General features: G+C 35.4%; 1 pseudogene; it reads right to left on the bottom strand.

The window, feature by feature from the left end:
* Nucleotides 1-5,953: 5,953 nt before the first annotated feature.
* LOC138317180 (piggyBac transposable element-derived protein 4-like) lies at nt 5,954-13,269 on the bottom strand (annotated as a pseudogene).
* Nucleotides 13,270-17,998: the final 4,729 nt, after the last annotated feature.

Here is a 17,998-nt window from a genome sequence, read left to right as displayed (position 1 = left end):
ACAGGTGTATCATAACATTACAAACAAAATCAAAATAAAGGAATGAAGATATTGTAATTGTATCGATTGGATACAATTGATATTGTTTTTGCGCGTGCCATTCCTTTATTTATTTATTGTATAATGTCGACGAAGCTCACCAGTCTTTAGTTCATCAAATAAAAGACTTTGACTAAAATAGTACAAGTAAATGCACTTAGATTAACTGACTCACTGTACCAATATATACCTATTTGACCGAGCTAACTAGCACACATGATGTTAGAGTAATTAAGTTGTCCAGCAGTAGATTGGTGCAGAGACAGAGAAACAGATTTCAACGAAGATCCAATCATGCACTTAAGAAAGGTCAAACATCGGTTGTTTCGTGGTATCGCTGCATCTTTGTAAAGGGAAAGTTCTTTACTAGATTAAAGGAGGGAAACAAATTAACAAACAAGGGTTCAACAACCTGGAAATAGCAAGTGTAGTCAATGTCCGCGAAAAAAGATTGGGTATATATAAGGTATATGAAACGATTTTGTAAAAATCGCTTTTGTTAGTAATTAAAATGGAAGCAAGCAAATTACAATCTTCTAGTAGAATATTGTGACTTAAAAACAGCACTTTATGTAATTATTGGTTCAGATCACTGTTAACTTGTACACAGACTTAAAAACAGTTAGCTCAATCCGGTAATCTGCAAATTTGTTTAACACTCTACACATTCAGTTTTGTAATTTGCTTGATTTTAAAATTAATTAAGTATGGAACGGTTGATGACATTTTCAACTTATAAGATAATTATTCATCGAAATTTGTATGGAAATAGGAAAATACATATATATATATATATGTTATTTTTCTAAATGCAAAGTTATTTACATCTTTTAAACTTTTATTACTTGCAATGACATGTGATTAAGCCATTATTTATATATCGGTAAAATTGCAGTTTGTTTTGTATCTACTTTAGTTATCATTGTGTTTACATAACTATTTGTCAAATATAAATTGTGCTTCTTTTATCATTAAATCGTTAACTTGTCAAACGAGTTTCATAAAGGAGGTTATCTGATTAAAACCACTCTATTCAATAAAGGTAGCTAACGTCGTGCTGATAAGGATATGCTTTTTACTTAGATTGTAATGGGAGTATCATATTTTTGGCAGTCTTGTCTTTGAGTGACAACACCTTACGTTTGGCGGAAAAATAAAATGTTGACTATTAGAATTATTGTAAAACAGTATTGCATTTATTTCATAATGCAACTTAAAATACAGTGTCCGAAACTCAATCAAAGAATAGCATATGTATATTGGGTCACTTTGTAGTACTGCTATAAGAATCATGCTCTTCGCCGAGGTTAATTGCAAAAGACCAACGCATAGTCTATTAACCTGGCTCAGCATCTATCTTTATTATTCGAGTTATCAACGCCATCAGCTTGATCGCAAACACCAATGAACCGCCAGATAGGGAATCAAACCCGACACCTCCGACCACGAACACAAAACAGTTTCTTTAAGAAAACCATGCACAATGCATCTACCCGATGACCGAGGCGAGTTTATCTCACTAGTTGGGATTTGAGTCGTCGGGGAGGAAACACCTTGGTTTGACGAAGATGAGGTTTCTATCAAATAAACTTCCAACACCGATTCATTCGCAAAATTGAATCAAGGACATTCACATTTCAATTTGAAATCACCATATTACATCAACTTAATGTAATTTTACTGATTGTATCTGGTGTTATTACGTAAAATAGACTAAATCATTATAGATGACAATGGAATTCATTTGTGTTGGGAGTTCTATGTAGTTGAAATATTTACTTATTTAGCCGACTTTATGAAACTCGATTGAAGCTCCATTAGATAACCGAGTTTTATATGATACAAGGATATGTTTTCTAATTAAATCTTGATGAAGCCTTGAAACTGAATTTGTATAAACGCCAACAAATTGAAATTTTGAAAAATGGATATTTTGATAAGGCATAGGTATAGCCGTAGAAGGGATGTAGCTAAAAACCAATATAGTTCCAACTTATGTAAAGCGCCGTTGATGGCATTGAAGCCATACAAGACATAAATTGACACTACACTTGTTATCTTGACAATGGGCTATGAAAATATCGGTGTTGCATTAAGGTTACTATCAGTAATTTGATTGGTTAAGTCATTTACCGTCTTTGTTCCAATTGACATCATCGACATGATTTTCCACAAAATCCTCGACACACTTTATTATCGAGTCTATGTTTGTTTGATTAATTAACGTGCTATTAACAACTATGGTCATGTAAGGACGGCCTCCCATGTATGCGGTTTGTTGCGTGTATGTTGTGCGAGGTGCATGTTTTGGGAGACTGCGGTATATTCATGTTGTGTATTCCTTTATAGTGCAACTTTTGTCATTAGGTCACATGATACTGACAACGGGCGAACCAGTCGTCCCGCTCCTTGCATGCTGAACGCTAAGCAGGAGCAGAAACTACCACTTTTATAGACAGTACCCAGAGCCTTCCTCACAGGGGCGAACGCTCAACTCAAGGCCAAAAGTGAGGCGGTGCCAAGGGAGGCATTAGGAAAGATAAAGTCAGTTGGGAAGAAGAGAAAGATAAGATTCTAAATTTAGTCGCCTTCTACGATCATACAGTAGGGGCAACAGGTACAATTCTATCGCCCTACCTGCAGTCTACGGTTTGAATATCTCAATCATATTGGGATTCTTTATGGTTACATTAATGTCGTCAGCAATAATAGACAACAAAAAGGTATCACAATATGTCGTCGACGACGTCACCTGCTTCGGTAATGTGCGAGAAGTCCCTGTAGACTTAAATATCAAAATACAGGCCACACCTCCAAGATGCAGATATCTGTTATAAAAGGAGAAAAGTTTCCGTACAGAAATCGGGATACAGTCGACGGATCGATTCGATATTTATGTATTTACTTACTTCCTGAGGGTTAGGTGGTTATGCAACAATTATCATTGATGATTTTTGAAATATGTTTTGACTAATTTTCAAAGTTTCTTTTGTTCTTTCAATTTATCACATAAAGTCACGGAAATAAAACTAATGTTTTCAGAAGAAAAAAAAATCATGTCATCAATCATCATCAGAGTAAAATCAAGAATTCTGTTTTTAATGAGACAAAATTATTTTAGTAGTGACATAATGAGATCAGATTTAGCGCTCGAGACAACTGATGAATGGTAAATACGATATTTTATTCTAGTCAGATTCCAAAGTTACGACAACTACTCGTTGCCACCGCTGATGGTCCCGAGTAAAGGTGCATTTTAAGTGTCTGGTTTTAATCATTCATCTTCAACACAATACAAATGATAACCCTCGATGATGGCGGATTCCGAACATAAAGAGCTAAATTACAATTCCAACACATACATGTGTGATTCGGAATACCAATTAGTTTCATCAACGCCTCTCCCTGAAGTGGAATTGCTTTAATAACATAGTTCTGCTGTGTAAATTATATTTTTTGAAAATTTCACAAAAATATAAATGTCACAGATGTGTTAGAATTACTAAGGATGGGAATCGGCATAGATTGTTAGAAAGTAGCATGCGGTGTGACAACATATAAATGGATTAATCTACAGAATGGCATGCGGGTAGTTATTTTTACACAAAATAGACATGAATGGACATATCATTAAAGTTATAATTTATTTTTGTTTGCGATCATTATAGTTTTCCTTTCCAATTAGAGTCTGAATAAAAGCGTATCAACCTAATGCTTGGATATTCTAATGAAAAAAGTGTCATTAAGATGGTACACCGTGGATCTTGATGTTTTCTTATAATTGTAAATAGCTCTGAAAGCATTTTCGTAGACCGATATGTTTGTTTGTTTGATTAATTAACGTCCTATTAACAGCTATGGTCATGTAAGTATTTCTTTTCTACGCTTTGTCACTATCAAACATATTAAAGGTAGGTTTCGTCCAATGAAATATAAAGACATTGAAATTTGTGATATGGCTTCTGTTTCTTCTATTGCTACATGCCATCTCTGAATTTCATTCCCTAGAGTTATATGAATATACCGCAGTCTCCCAAAACACGCACTTCGCACCATAATTACGTAACACACCGCATACATGGGTGGCCGTCCTTACATGACCATAGCTTTTATATGACGTAAATTAATCAAACAAACAAACAATCAAAAGCCCTATAGTTATCCTAGGGTGCTACCGATTCTATTCGAATTCCCTCCTCTTTGTTGCCGATTCAGATACATTTTCACAATCCATCGAGCTTCATTTGCATACTATCCTGTCAGTCGGACATCGTAATAAATCAAGGATTTTCTTCAATTTTGTATTCAAGACACATTTGTTCAATTCCATACGCACAAAGAAATAAAATTGATGTATTTTAATATCTTTTTTTTTATCTTTTCTTCCGTTTATCGAATTTTACAAAAACATATTTATTTGGTTGGGCGAAACCTACCTTTAGAAAAATAAGTTACGTTAGAAACAAATCAAAACTAATGCCATAAGTTTGTATCTGAACTGCGTGGTCTTCAAACATGTGTAGCTGGTGCCAGCCAATACACGCGTATACCAGAGTAACATAAAATTGTTGTTTGGTTAAATTTAATAGGTATTAACAGCTATTGTAATTTAAGGAAGGTCCTTCAGGCTTGCTTTTTGTTGCGGTGTGGATGTCTGTCTGTTTTGGGATGCTGTGTCCGAAGATATTTTAGAAATCGCTTACCAACCTCTTACCATAACACCTTCCTGTTCGGGTGTTTTTGATTTGTTAAATTAGTGTAATAAGCAATGCTTTGCATATTTGAATTTTCATACTATCCTACATGGAAGCATAATGAGTTATACATCATTCCAAAGGATATAATTTAAATTTTATTTTTCTAAATATAGTTTTGACCTTTCGGGTAGATGAGGCAAAAGGTAACGGGAACGAAATATTTTTCTTTGAAAACATATTTGTTTTTGTGTTTCCTTGGGTTATTTCATTATCAGAGATACATTCTAAACTACAAACATTTCAGAAGATGATCCTATAAGATGGACCAGTAACTACTGAATACATTTATTGTATTAAGAATTTCGCAACACGACCTGCAATGGAACCAACATCAAAAACGACAACATTGACAGCAGAATTATGCATTTATTATCAGGTGTTCTGAGATACATTTGTTATAGCAAAATATTGATTTCAAAGAGATTTTTTAGAATTGTTTACCAATTCCAAGTGCCTTTAACTGAAAAAACCCATTTTTTTGTAAAACTTGCATGTATATCAAGCCATGCTAGCAACAAGGGAGATAATTTCTTCATTTGCATGTTACTAATTTGTTTCAATATAGACTGAACATTAATTTGTTCCGAATCTCAATCTGCTTTACTCATCAATTACATCCAACATGAAATATTTATTGAAACATATAAAAACAATTTTGTTACTTATATTTAATATAGATTATTTCTAACTATATGAGAAATAATTCCACACAAAAACCTGAGGAAGTAAAAATTACTCCATACACTAATGTAGTTAATTAGGGCAACATCACCTGTATAAACATCACTTTCTATACAAAATTGCGACTACTGTATGAACTATGTATTAATTTAAGGATTAATTTGAATAGATTATCATTTTGGGACCCTTTTGTCTATGAAATCATTAGGCTGTCATCTCAGCCAATCAGAATCAATGGTACAATCGGTGACGCCATTTTTTTCTTTATGAACTGATAAAGTAAATTTCTAATCGAATGAAAATGCTGTTACAAGCAAAGTTGAATTATACGTGTATTGTAAAATATGGAACCTTAACTAGAAATTAAAACAAACTACATTGTACACCTTCCGCTAATGACCTAATGACAAATAAACACCTCATTTTTATCATGTTTTTAACCTATCTACTTTTTTCTATTCCAGCACCAGAAGAGAAAAAAAATGCACTGTATATAACCCCTTTCCCCACGCCACTGAGCCGATCACTCACCTAAAATCGTCACTATTGACGGATGGTGATAAACCAAAGAAGAAGAAGACCTTATACTTATTTTTAACCCAAGAGCTACTGGACTAACTAAAATGTATAAGCCCCCATCAATGACTTATCACATACCTATTATCAAATCAGAGCTTGAGACCCTCGGAATTGGACACACTAATTATATAACTCCCTAACTAAGACCTCTTATTGTACTAATATACAAATGTTTAGTACCTTATTGTCAGAAATAAATATATAAAAAAATTTTTAAGGACACTGAAACCTTAAATATGTTTTAAAATTTTTTTAGTAACTGTTTTGATTCAGTATAACAATCAATTCAGTTAACATTTCCTCTTCCGATAGTTGCCTGTTACTTTGTACCAATCCTGAATTTTAACACTCTCAGAACTTCCATCATGTCACAGATTAAAACGTTTTTATCTCTAGTCAAACAAAAACCAACATTACACTCTTCACATTTCATCACTTTCTTTCTACTAGGCAAAGGAAGCCCTTGTATACTGGCTTTAGCATTACACATTACACAATCAACTCTCTTTTCTGATACAACTGGTAAACATGATAATACTGTTTTCTTCTCTTTCTTTCCAGAAGTATAAAAATATATTGGAAAATGCTTTCCCTAAATTCAAGCTGTCCAAAATGTGATGGCAAATTACTTGTAGACTGCTTATACAAAACAAATGCATTTACAATCATAATGTCAATAGAATGAAAAAATAGAACTTTCCACCAATGAAATTTACTTCTTAAATATGAAGGATACTGTGTGACATATTGGTTACTTTTATCTACACCAAGCATACCATAATTATAGGAGTTAACAATAACAGGCTGTGACACAGTGGTTTTCTTAAAACCAGTTCTATGTTTAATAGTACGAACACAAGACGTAACATCTAAACCCTTGTGAATAGGTGGCACAATTGTTACAGTTCTTCAATCTTTCCACTGAACAGTTACATATCCATCCTGTCTATGCCATCTACAATCACCTCTACATGCATTTTTTCCCCGTTGTTCTACAGAGGTTTTAAAACAATGGCATTGCTGAACTATTTTCCTGACAGCACCAATAAGATAGGTGGATGCACAGATGTATAAAAATTGTCTAAAAGTAAATGATAACCTTGATACAACAAGGGAGATATAAGATAAAAACATTACTGTATGCTAAACCTTTCCCCTTTTCTGACCTCTTTTTACCCGTGTAAACATAAAAATTGTAGGTACATCAGGTTTCAGTATCTGCAAGAATCCATAATTTTAAACCAAATTTAACAGGTTTATCTTTTATAAATTGACGGGATTCCAGAAAACCTGTGTCTTGAGGCCACCATTCTTTCGTCAATTGCTACATTACGGAACGGTTGAAAGAGTTCTTGTGAAGTCTTGTTTATATGGTCCAGCAATGGGTTGATTCTGGTCAGTTTGTCTTCTACAAAAAAAAATAAGCAAGTGATACAACAGACCTGCATGTGTATCTAATAAAAAACGCAACATAATTTGGAGTATGATCCGAAATATATTACATACAATTATACAGCTTGTAAATGCTGATATTGTATCAATAATATACATGACTGTATGTTATATCATGGCTGTATAAACAAGGATGGATAGAAAGGACAAAGTGACTACAATTACATGCCTCAGAAAATGGGAAAATAATTATGGTGCATTTGATAAACAGGTTTGTACCGGTATATATTTACCTTTATCAATATCGACTGGAGGTGTTATCTGCAGGAATGATAGGATAGCCTGGAACCTTCTCTTTGACAATAGTAACGCACTGGGTTGAATCTGTTTAGACAGCTGGATGTCCAGTACATATCCATTGTTGATATCTTTGTGAATGACATATCTATTATCATGTCAATAAACCTGAAGCAAATAAAAAATCAGATATCAGTGAGGATATGATGATGGCGATAAACCAATTAATAAAATACACATGCCTGGCACACAGGAATGTGCAATTCCACATTTTTTTGTTTTGTTTGTATTATTCACATAAGAAATTGAAATATAAATATGTAATACATTAACAAAGGCTAATTAATGAAGTGAAGTTTAGTCTTCAATCAATATCTTGTGACAGATGAAATCGGTTTGTGTTTTTTTTAAAGTTTAATGTCCTGTTAACAACCAGGGTTGTGTAAGGAAGTGTCAGGTTTGTTGGTGGATGAAAGCCAGAGTGCCCGGAGAAAAAAACCCGAATATCTTCGGCGACATGCTTCTGTGATATAGCACTATAAAAAGGGCAACAGTACTTCTATACAAGAAAAAAAAACATGAATAGACCGCAGTCTCCCAAAACACGCACTTCACACAACATACACGCAACACGCCACATACATGGGAGGCCGTCCTTACATAACCATAGCTGTTAATAGGACGTTAATTAATCAAACAAAGAAAAGTTACTTAATTTACATCATTACCGCCATTGAAAAGTTTGAGCTTCTTACTTTAAATCAAGAAAAAAAAAATAAAAATTAATTGTGTCCCGAAAAATTCAATTCAATTCTTTATAGAGGTACTGATGTTGCATGCACCAAAACAAAATAAACAAGGACATAGTCATTCAGATCCCCCGCCAATGGAGATATCAAAGCTGAAGTAAGTTTGATTGTGGAGACTTATGTGTATGAAAAAAACAACAGGAAAAAGGAAGTTGAGCTAAAGGAAGATGGAGTATAATTCAAGTAGAGCGGGGCTGCAATTGTTGAATCAGGTATACAGCCTTGATATTTATATTAGACTATATACACAAAGATGGGTGGAGTTTTGCAAAGTAACATATACCATTTACCATGATATTTTCAGCAATGTTTCCATGGTAACGGAAAAGGTGCAAAAAATGAAAACCTAAAAATAGCAAAAGGTACTACTAGACCATAAGAACAATGTGTCTATGAAGTTTCATGGAAATATCTCTGCTGGTTTTAGAGTTGTGCTCCGGAAACGATTCTTACACAAAAATCTGCCATTTTCAGCAATGTTTCCATGGTTACAGAAAAAGTACATAAAGTGAAAACCTTGAAATAGCAAAAGGCACTACTAGACCATAAGACTAATGTGCCTATGGAGTTCCGTGCATATCTCTCAACCGGTTTTCCAGTTATGCTGCGGAAACGAACCTGGTACAAAAATATGATATTTTCAGCAATGTTTCCATGGTTACGGAAAAAGTGCAAAAAATGAAAACCTAAAAATAGCAAAAGGCACTACTAGACCATAAGAACAATGTGTCTATGAAGTTTCATGGAAATATCTCTGCTGGTTTTAGAGTTGTGCTCCGGAAACGATTCTTACACAAAAATCTGCCATTTTCAGCAATGTTTCCATGGTTACAGAAAAAAGTACAACAAGTGAAAACCTTAAAATAGCAACAGGCACTACTAGACCATAAGACAAATGTGTCTATGAAATTTCGTGGAAATATCTCTTCTGGTTTTAGAGTTATGCTCCGGAAACGAACCTGGTACAAAATATGATATTTTCAGCAATGTTTCCATGGTTACGGAAAAAAATGCAAAAAATGAAAACCTAAAAATAGCAAAAGGCACTACTAGACCATAAGACCAATGTGTGTATGAAGTTTCGTGGAAATATCTCTACTGGTTTTAGAGTTATGCTCCGGAAACCATTCGTACAGACGGACGGACGGACGGACGGAACCCATTTGTATATCCCCCGCCAACTTAGTTGGGCGGGGGATAATTATTTTATATGCATTTTTGTATTAGGTAAACAAATAAACACGATTATACATCAGCTTTTGTTCAAATGATGGGTATCGTTTATGATCAGTCTGCGGTGGAGACTCTTTAAAATCACTTTGTCCATTTCTGAGATGTTTTGAAAGCTGTATATAAAGCATATATAAAAAAATCATTGATGATACATTTCTAGTGTTCATTACTTCTGTGTGATTCCTGTCGTCTTTATAAATCAGACATAACGTGGGTGGTTTATTGTTTTCTTTTGTCTACAAGAGATAAGACACACAACACGATGACAACAGGGCCAAGTGTCACATGGAAGTAAATTATTTTTTTTTCAAACGATTTGTGCTCATTTTATAACCTGTGTGCTCATTTGACCTGGTCGTGTCTGTAAGACAGGGGAATCCTGCCCGGGAGATCGCTGATCTGTAATAGGCCGTACTGCCTAACGTCAGTATCGAACTGATAGACGAGTTATATTATGGCCAGCTATACTCAAAGGGTCAAAGCTATTACAAAAGCGGTCAGAAACGTCGTACCCTAGGGTTTTATATCCAAATAAGGAGTCTGCCAGCTAGCGTATACGTAGGTTTGCCTATCTAAAGTAATCAGCTGTTAGTGAACGTACTTTATCCTCGGTACCACCAGGGTCAAGTCTATTAGCATGACAAACACTCCAGGGACTAGGATTCTGGTCGCCTTTTATAAAATCTGACGTCTTAAAATGTTTTTGGAATGACGCCTTGAAACTTTTCATCATCGTCTCAAATTTGAACCAGCTAACACGTATACTCAGCTTGGTCTAAGAATTGTTCCTAATGTCAATCTACTCAAAGGAGCTGGACAATATGACTGAACTAGAGCTTCGTCTCATTGTTTAGAATCATACTTTAAGAAGGCAAAAAAAAATATTCCCGAAAGAACCATACTAGCAAAATAACAGAAAAAAAATCTTCGTCGGAAGAACTGTTCGTATGTGCGTTAAAAAAATTATCAATTCAAAGAGAAAAAAAAATACAACTCCATTCGCATTTTCAATCCCATATTTTTCATGACAACTGTATCATAATCATTTTTGCTAACAACATATTTGGACCGAGCATGAGCATGGATAAGGGATCTCCGAGATGTAGTATACTTCATCAAATCGCCTGGTCATTGTGTTAATGAACTGTCTCAAAGTAAACCTAGGTCACGTACAAATGTGAATTACGCATTTCAAATTTTCTTAAACAAAGTCTGAGTCTGGCGTCAAAGCCAAAATGAAATATGAACAAGGTTTGGCTTCCATTTTACCAGTATGACGTTATACACGCGCTGAACATCTATGTAATTGTACTTCTGTATTTATTCCCATATTTCCACTTTCAATGTAAAATGCCAAGCTTACATTGGAAACAGTTTACAAATATGTCTGTGGAGTTATTTAAAATTTGGTACCAATATATCAAGGCTAGCAATAACGTTAACGGTTTGTCTGGCTAAATGTCTTGGCTATACAATACAACAGACAGCTCAATATACACAGACGGGATAATCTAACGGAGAAATTCTATATCTGTATATAGTATTTCCGTCATATGATAATTCCCTTCACAAGACCATTCCGTGATTGACCATCTTGAAAATGTATTCCATTTCTAGTGACACAGATACATATTGTAAAACGATCCAGACCTGTTATTTCCTCTATTTAGTGTAGTAAGAAAATGTAACACCTGCCTTCGCTGCCAATTGATCATTACGTTACTTATCAATTATAGACCTTTGTCGAGGGTCATATGGTGTTATATATCGCTTTGTTAGAATTAAATAATGATCGGGGGACGCAGTCCTAGGTCATAAATTTAGACAAAAAACTATTATTCTCAAATTCAACACGGGAACAATAATAAATGATGTAATTTACATTTTATTTTGTATAGACATTGAGCAAAGAAATAATATACTATCAATAAAAATAAATTGTATATTATTTTTGCTGTCCTGCAGGTAGGGAGTTAAAATTGTACCTGCTGCCCCTATTGCATGATCGTAAAAGGCGACTTAATGTAGGATATCATCTTTTCTCTTCTTCCTAACTGACTTTATCTTTCCTGATGTCCCGCTTGGCACTGCCTCACTTTTGTCCTTGAGTTGAGCGGTCGCCCCTTTAAAGATGGCTCTGGGTTCTGTCCCCCGGCCGACACGCACCAAAGTCTATAAAACTGGTAGTTTCTGCTCCTGCTTAGCGCTCGGCATACAGGGAGTTGGACGACAGGATCGTCCGTTATCAGTATAATGTGACCTGGTGGGGTATGTTGCTTGGTGTCGTCGGTGGCATATTTCAGCACTATAAAAAGGGCAACAGTTCCACTATACAAGAAGACACAAAACGAACATACCGCTGTCTCCCAAAACACGCACCTCACACTTCACACACTGCATACATGGGAGGCCGTCCTTACATGAACCTGGCTGTAATAGGACGTTTAAATAATCAAAGAAACAAATTGTAAAAATAAGATGTATTATAAACGTAAATTACAACTCAATTACATTTTCAGATATTTTACATTTTATACCTTTATGAAATTTGTTTCATTAGAAATGGATTATATACCATCACATGTATAATACGACATGTTTTACATTTTGTTTTGACTATTCTATGTGACGCTATCCTGAGTACACGTGCAGTTAACACTGAACAAATTTCATAATGCATAGTAGTATATGCAAAATTCTTATAATGCCTTAATTCAGTAGATATAACAATGATTATGTATCACAAACTTTTGATTTTAATACATTCTGTCATCAAAAGATTTGTTGGGTGTCATCTTCGCGGTGCTTGATCTGATTTGATATATAGATACATTCCTGGTCAAACTTGCCAGGTTTTCTCTTCCTCTGCATCCAAAATGGAACATAATGTCTACAAACACATATTAGAAGAAAGTATAATAAGTTAATGACAGAACAATTCATACATTTAAAAGAATCACTATATGATACAGGTTGTGTATTTGATATCTAATTTAAACAAACCGTGTACTGCAGAAGCTGCATACATAATTGTATCTTGTCTACTCGTCAAGTATTCATATAACTTGGTCAGGTCTCCTTCACTTACGTTAAACATCTCGATCGATGTCCTTTCCGTGTCAACTCTTTTGTAATTGATTTAATTGCCTTATTATACTTTTTAAATTGATCGTCTTTGAGAATGTTGACTTTGCGACTAAGCTCTAAATGTCGCTGAATCACATGCCTATAACAATAGGAGAATGGACTTTTTGTACATCTCACCGTTCTTGTTCCTCGTTCAATATGACAGTTGGCGAAAGCATCTTAAAGCTCCAAGTTTGCAAAGTTTGCAAAATCGGCTTGAAAACATTTTTAGAACATACGTATTGCCTGAACACTCGCAACGCTGTCTTTTTTACCCTTTTTGTATTTTCTGCGTCGGCATTATTAAAAATATTCTTTTTCTCCTCTACCGACAGAGAGGCAAATATGTCAGCCATTTTGTCTATGATTTCATAAACCCAAAAGATATTGAAAGTAAAGCTTAAGTACAAGTAGGTACTTAGACCTCGTTACTTTACCTTTTTTTTTACATTTTTATCTCTGCTTGGTGTCTTCGGCGGCATGCTTCAGTGATATAGCACTATAAAAAGGGCAACAGTTCCACTATACAAGAAGACACAACACGAACATACCGCAGTCTCCCAGTACACTCACCTCGCACAACATATACGCAACACACCGCATACATGGGAGGCCGTCCTTACATGACCATAGCTGTTAATAGGACGTTAATAAATCAAACAAACAAACAAACAAATTATCTCTTTATTCATTTCGTAAGAACGACGTATTATCCTGAGATATCAAAACAATATGCGTGAAGACATTAAGTCTAACCACCAAACCTACCGAACGAGCCACTTGGACATCATTCTTGATATATTGGTATATATAGGCAAGGACAATATAACACCAACACACATTGACTTAAAATAGTCAAATTTTGTTTAATAACCATTCACTGTCATACTCTCATGGTACTAACATTAAATTGTCAAAGATAATTCGTTATTAGTACACATATTTAGTTGCATTATGAAGAGTATAGAAGGAAAACAGATGATACTTAAAACCTCTTCAAATCTAAGTGAACAAAATGACATCGCTGTTCATGCGTGATAGCACAATAACCATCAAGTACATTGACAGATGTACTTTGGCAATGATTCCGGTTATTAGGCCATTGATGCTAGGATTGACATTTAATGAATACCCTTATTTGCACAATCATTCGCTCAACTACAAGTGATTCGGAGGTGAAGAGTTTGACGCTTGGTTAGATTTTCTATCATTGACCACTTAATATCGACATATTGGAGGACCTACGGCCTGAAATAAGATTGTTGTTTTTATCTAGAACTGAAAACACGCGGATGAGAATTGACATTTTTAAGGCTGGACTGACCTTTTGTATTCTACGTTTAGAGTTCATTGACCTGTCCATCTTCACTCAACCTAACACTATTTTTTTAAACTGACTTTCTTTTTGTCCTCTTGATTTATTTTCTTGTTAGTTGCTCTATATCCGGAAGTGTTGGAAAAACAACAAAACACCATGTCGACCTGATAACAACAATAATTCCATGGATGTGTATGTGTCGCCTGCACAGCAGTTTTAAATAAAACATCACAAACAGTTATTTACAGTTGAAAATATTGTTAATAAGTAGTTGAAGTTATCAGGTCCCGTAACTCTTGCAAATATTGACTGATTTTGACCAGTATCAAACCAATCCGATATCTCATCGATATTAAGCAATATATCAAATTTGGTTGAAATTGGACAATGAATACTAAAGGTATTGTATGTAAACTAAGAAATTATCTGTTTGACGATTTTTAAGTTCCGTAACTCTTGCAAATATTGACGGATTTTGGCCACCATCGAACTTCTCAAAGATCTTATTGAGATAGAGCAATGGTTGAAATCGGACAATAAATTTTAAACTATTGCGTGGAAACCTTTTCCCGTAGTGATATCTATGTGTCGCCCTTGCGTTTCAATTGAACAATAGTACGTCGAAAATTGAAACAAATTAGTGTGGTCTGTTTTCATATAAATATTTAAAGCATAAAAACAAGAACAAATACAGTTTTTTCCGTGATGTTGCATCATATATGTTTGTCTGTGTCTTTGCCTTGGTCTTAAAGATCGATTTAATTCGTTAATTCGTCTTACAAAAACTCGATTTCTTACTACTCGTGTTATATAGGGATTCAGAGAGGAACAAGATAACCATATGTGTTACCAGGACACGTAGCAATGCTGACAATACACATAACGTCTTCACGATGACGTATGTTTTCATGTTGTGTATTTCCAGTTTCTTTGCCTTATGATCTAAATTTCGGTTGATATTAGATTTCTCCGAGATATGCCTGTATTGCAGTTCTAGCATAGTCTTAAACATGTTTTGATATCTCATTGAAGTTTTGCTTTTTTGGAAGACGTTTCCACCAAACACAATACGACCTACATAAAGCATCAATTATTCCAGTGATATCTTAATTTGTTTTCTCATTTTAGTGGTACAATCATCTCCGAACACCTGCCGACAGTAATCTCGAGGACAACCAGAGAGCTATCTGAATACTGTTACACTGATGATGCGTTTTCTTTTCGGTTTTGAACGACTCCAATTGTAGGATATCTCACGGGGCGGTAAATGTGTGTATGAGGTAAATTCAAAACTACAGATGTAACAATAATTTGTGTGGGAATCTTAACCAACCACGGCTTCGATTAATCAACGTAGTTTGCTTTATATCCCACGAGAATCTAATTATGAAAGAAAAGAAAATGATATTGGCGTGCCCTAAGGCCTTGACACCCAGACAGACTTGTTCATGATGATTCAGATTTCTATTAATTTGCCACGACCTTATGCAACCTAGGAATGTGTTTATAGCCCGGAGGACAAGACAATAACAATACACAATATGAGCTGTTCCATTGATACGTGAAAATAATAAGTTTGTTTCGCCAAATATTACTGTCGAACATTCTCAACTGTCTGAGATTTCGGCACTTGACAATCCAAAATACAAGTTCATGGCCGATCTAACTATCCGAATAGATCAAGTTCATTTCTTACCCAAATCCTCTTTATAGACCATTTGAGATAACCTTAGTGATATATTGATTTAACAGGTGAATTAGGGCATCATTAGCTAAGTGGGAAAATTTGACCAGTCAGCGCCATTCTCGCCTACAGTCCAGCATCGAAATACTTCCAAACTTGACAGACTTATGTGGGGTATGTTGCTTGGTGTCTTCGGCGGCATGTTTCAGTGATATAGCACTATTAAAAGGGCAACAGTTCCACTATACAATGAATATACCGCAGTCTCGCAAAACACACACCTCGCACAACATACGCACAACAAACGCACAACATACGCGCAACACACAGCATACATGAAAGGCCGTCCTTACATGACCCTGGCTGTTAATAGGACGTTAAATAATCAAACAAACAGACAAACATATGTTTATTTTACTTTCCATATAAACAGGATGGGTGTTTTAATTTCTCTATGCTTTACATATGTTTTCCAAGAATATACAGAATACTTGAATTCCTTCATTCTCTAAGGCAGTTTGGACAGGAGGTCTAGACAAAAGGAGTAAGATCCTAAATTGTCAATCGCATTGGATCTTACCCATTTTGTTTATACCTCCTTTCCCAAAAAGAGTTCCAGTATAGAAGAAGACATTACATGAATATACCACAGTCTCCCAAAATACGCACTACATACTTCATATACTCTGTATACATAGTAGGCCGTCCTTACATGGAACTGACTGTCATATATGGAACGTGTTGCTGTGGGTTTTTTTTTAAACACAACATGAATATACCGCAGTCTCCCAAAACACGCACCTCACACAACATACACGCACCAAACCACATACATGGGTGGCCGTCCTTACATTACCATAGCTGTTAATAGGACGTTAATTAATCAAACAAACTCCCTTTGGGGAGGCTGTAGTATATCCGAATTGTTTCTCCTCGTGATAGTGAAATTTTCGTTTTTTATGGCGCTATCACTCTAAAGCATGCCGTCGAAGTTAACAAGACGCCCAACAAGCACATTCACATTTAACTGACATCCGGCGAACCAGTCGCCTCACTGCCCATATGCTGGCCACCATAAGCTGGTGTGTCGCGGCTAAAGGAAATAACTTATAACATTAATCACAAGGGCGATATGAATTGAAGGTCAAAGTGAGGCATTGTTAAGAAAGATGTTCAGAATAGAAAAGATAAGATCTTGAATTTAGTCGCATTCCACGTCATGCAATATGGACAGCAGGATCAATTCCTATGCCTTATCTGTAGGACTGCTTGCAGTACATTTTTGTTTGTTTGATTCATTAACGTCCTATTAACAGCTATGGTCATGTAAGGACGGCCTCCAATATATGCGGTGTGGTGCGTGCATGTTGTGTAAGGTGCTAATTTGGGAGACTGTGGTATATTCATGTTGTGTCTTGTATAGTGGAACTATTGCCCTTTTTTATTGTGCTATATCACTGAAACATGCCGCCGAAGACACCAAGCAACACACCCCACCCGGTCACATTATACTGACAACGAGCGAACAATTCGTCCCACTCTCTGTATGCTGAGCGCTAAGCAGGAGCAGAAAAAGCGTTGTTTGATTTTGTACTTTGGTTTGGTTTGATATATTTACGTCCAGACTCATTTAGCCCCCCAATGTAAGTGTGTGTCATACGTCAAATCCAAATTAACGTCGAACGTAAAATTTACCGATAGTATAATGCATAAAGGATTAAAGTTTTTACGCCTCATTTACAGCCAGGTAAATTTCAGGATGTGTCGGGATAAATGTGAAGAAGAGCAGAAGTAACCTGGGAGAAAATACCGACACCTATGGTTAGAGGTCTACTGGTAATACACGTGTATGTCGTAACATCTCAACCACTCGCTCAACGCAAAAGATGAAACCATATAAATACTGAATGTCAGACACACAAAAAATAACGCAAAACTCATTTATCGTCTGTAAATCCCTATTTTGTTTCGAAAGGAACAAAACGGAAATGTGAAATTTTTTCCGCTGATGGCGTTTAAAGCTGGTTTGTATCGTAGTTTTTATTAAAATGCCAAACGTTGTCAGCCTGCCAGACGACAACAG

Source organism: Argopecten irradians, chromosome 3, assembly GCF_041381155.1.
Source record: "Argopecten irradians isolate NY chromosome 3, Ai_NY, whole genome shotgun sequence".
NCBI lineage: Eukaryota > Metazoa > Mollusca > Bivalvia > Pectinida > Pectinidae > Argopecten > Argopecten irradians.
This window is presented reverse-complemented; position numbering and strand designations above follow the sequence as displayed.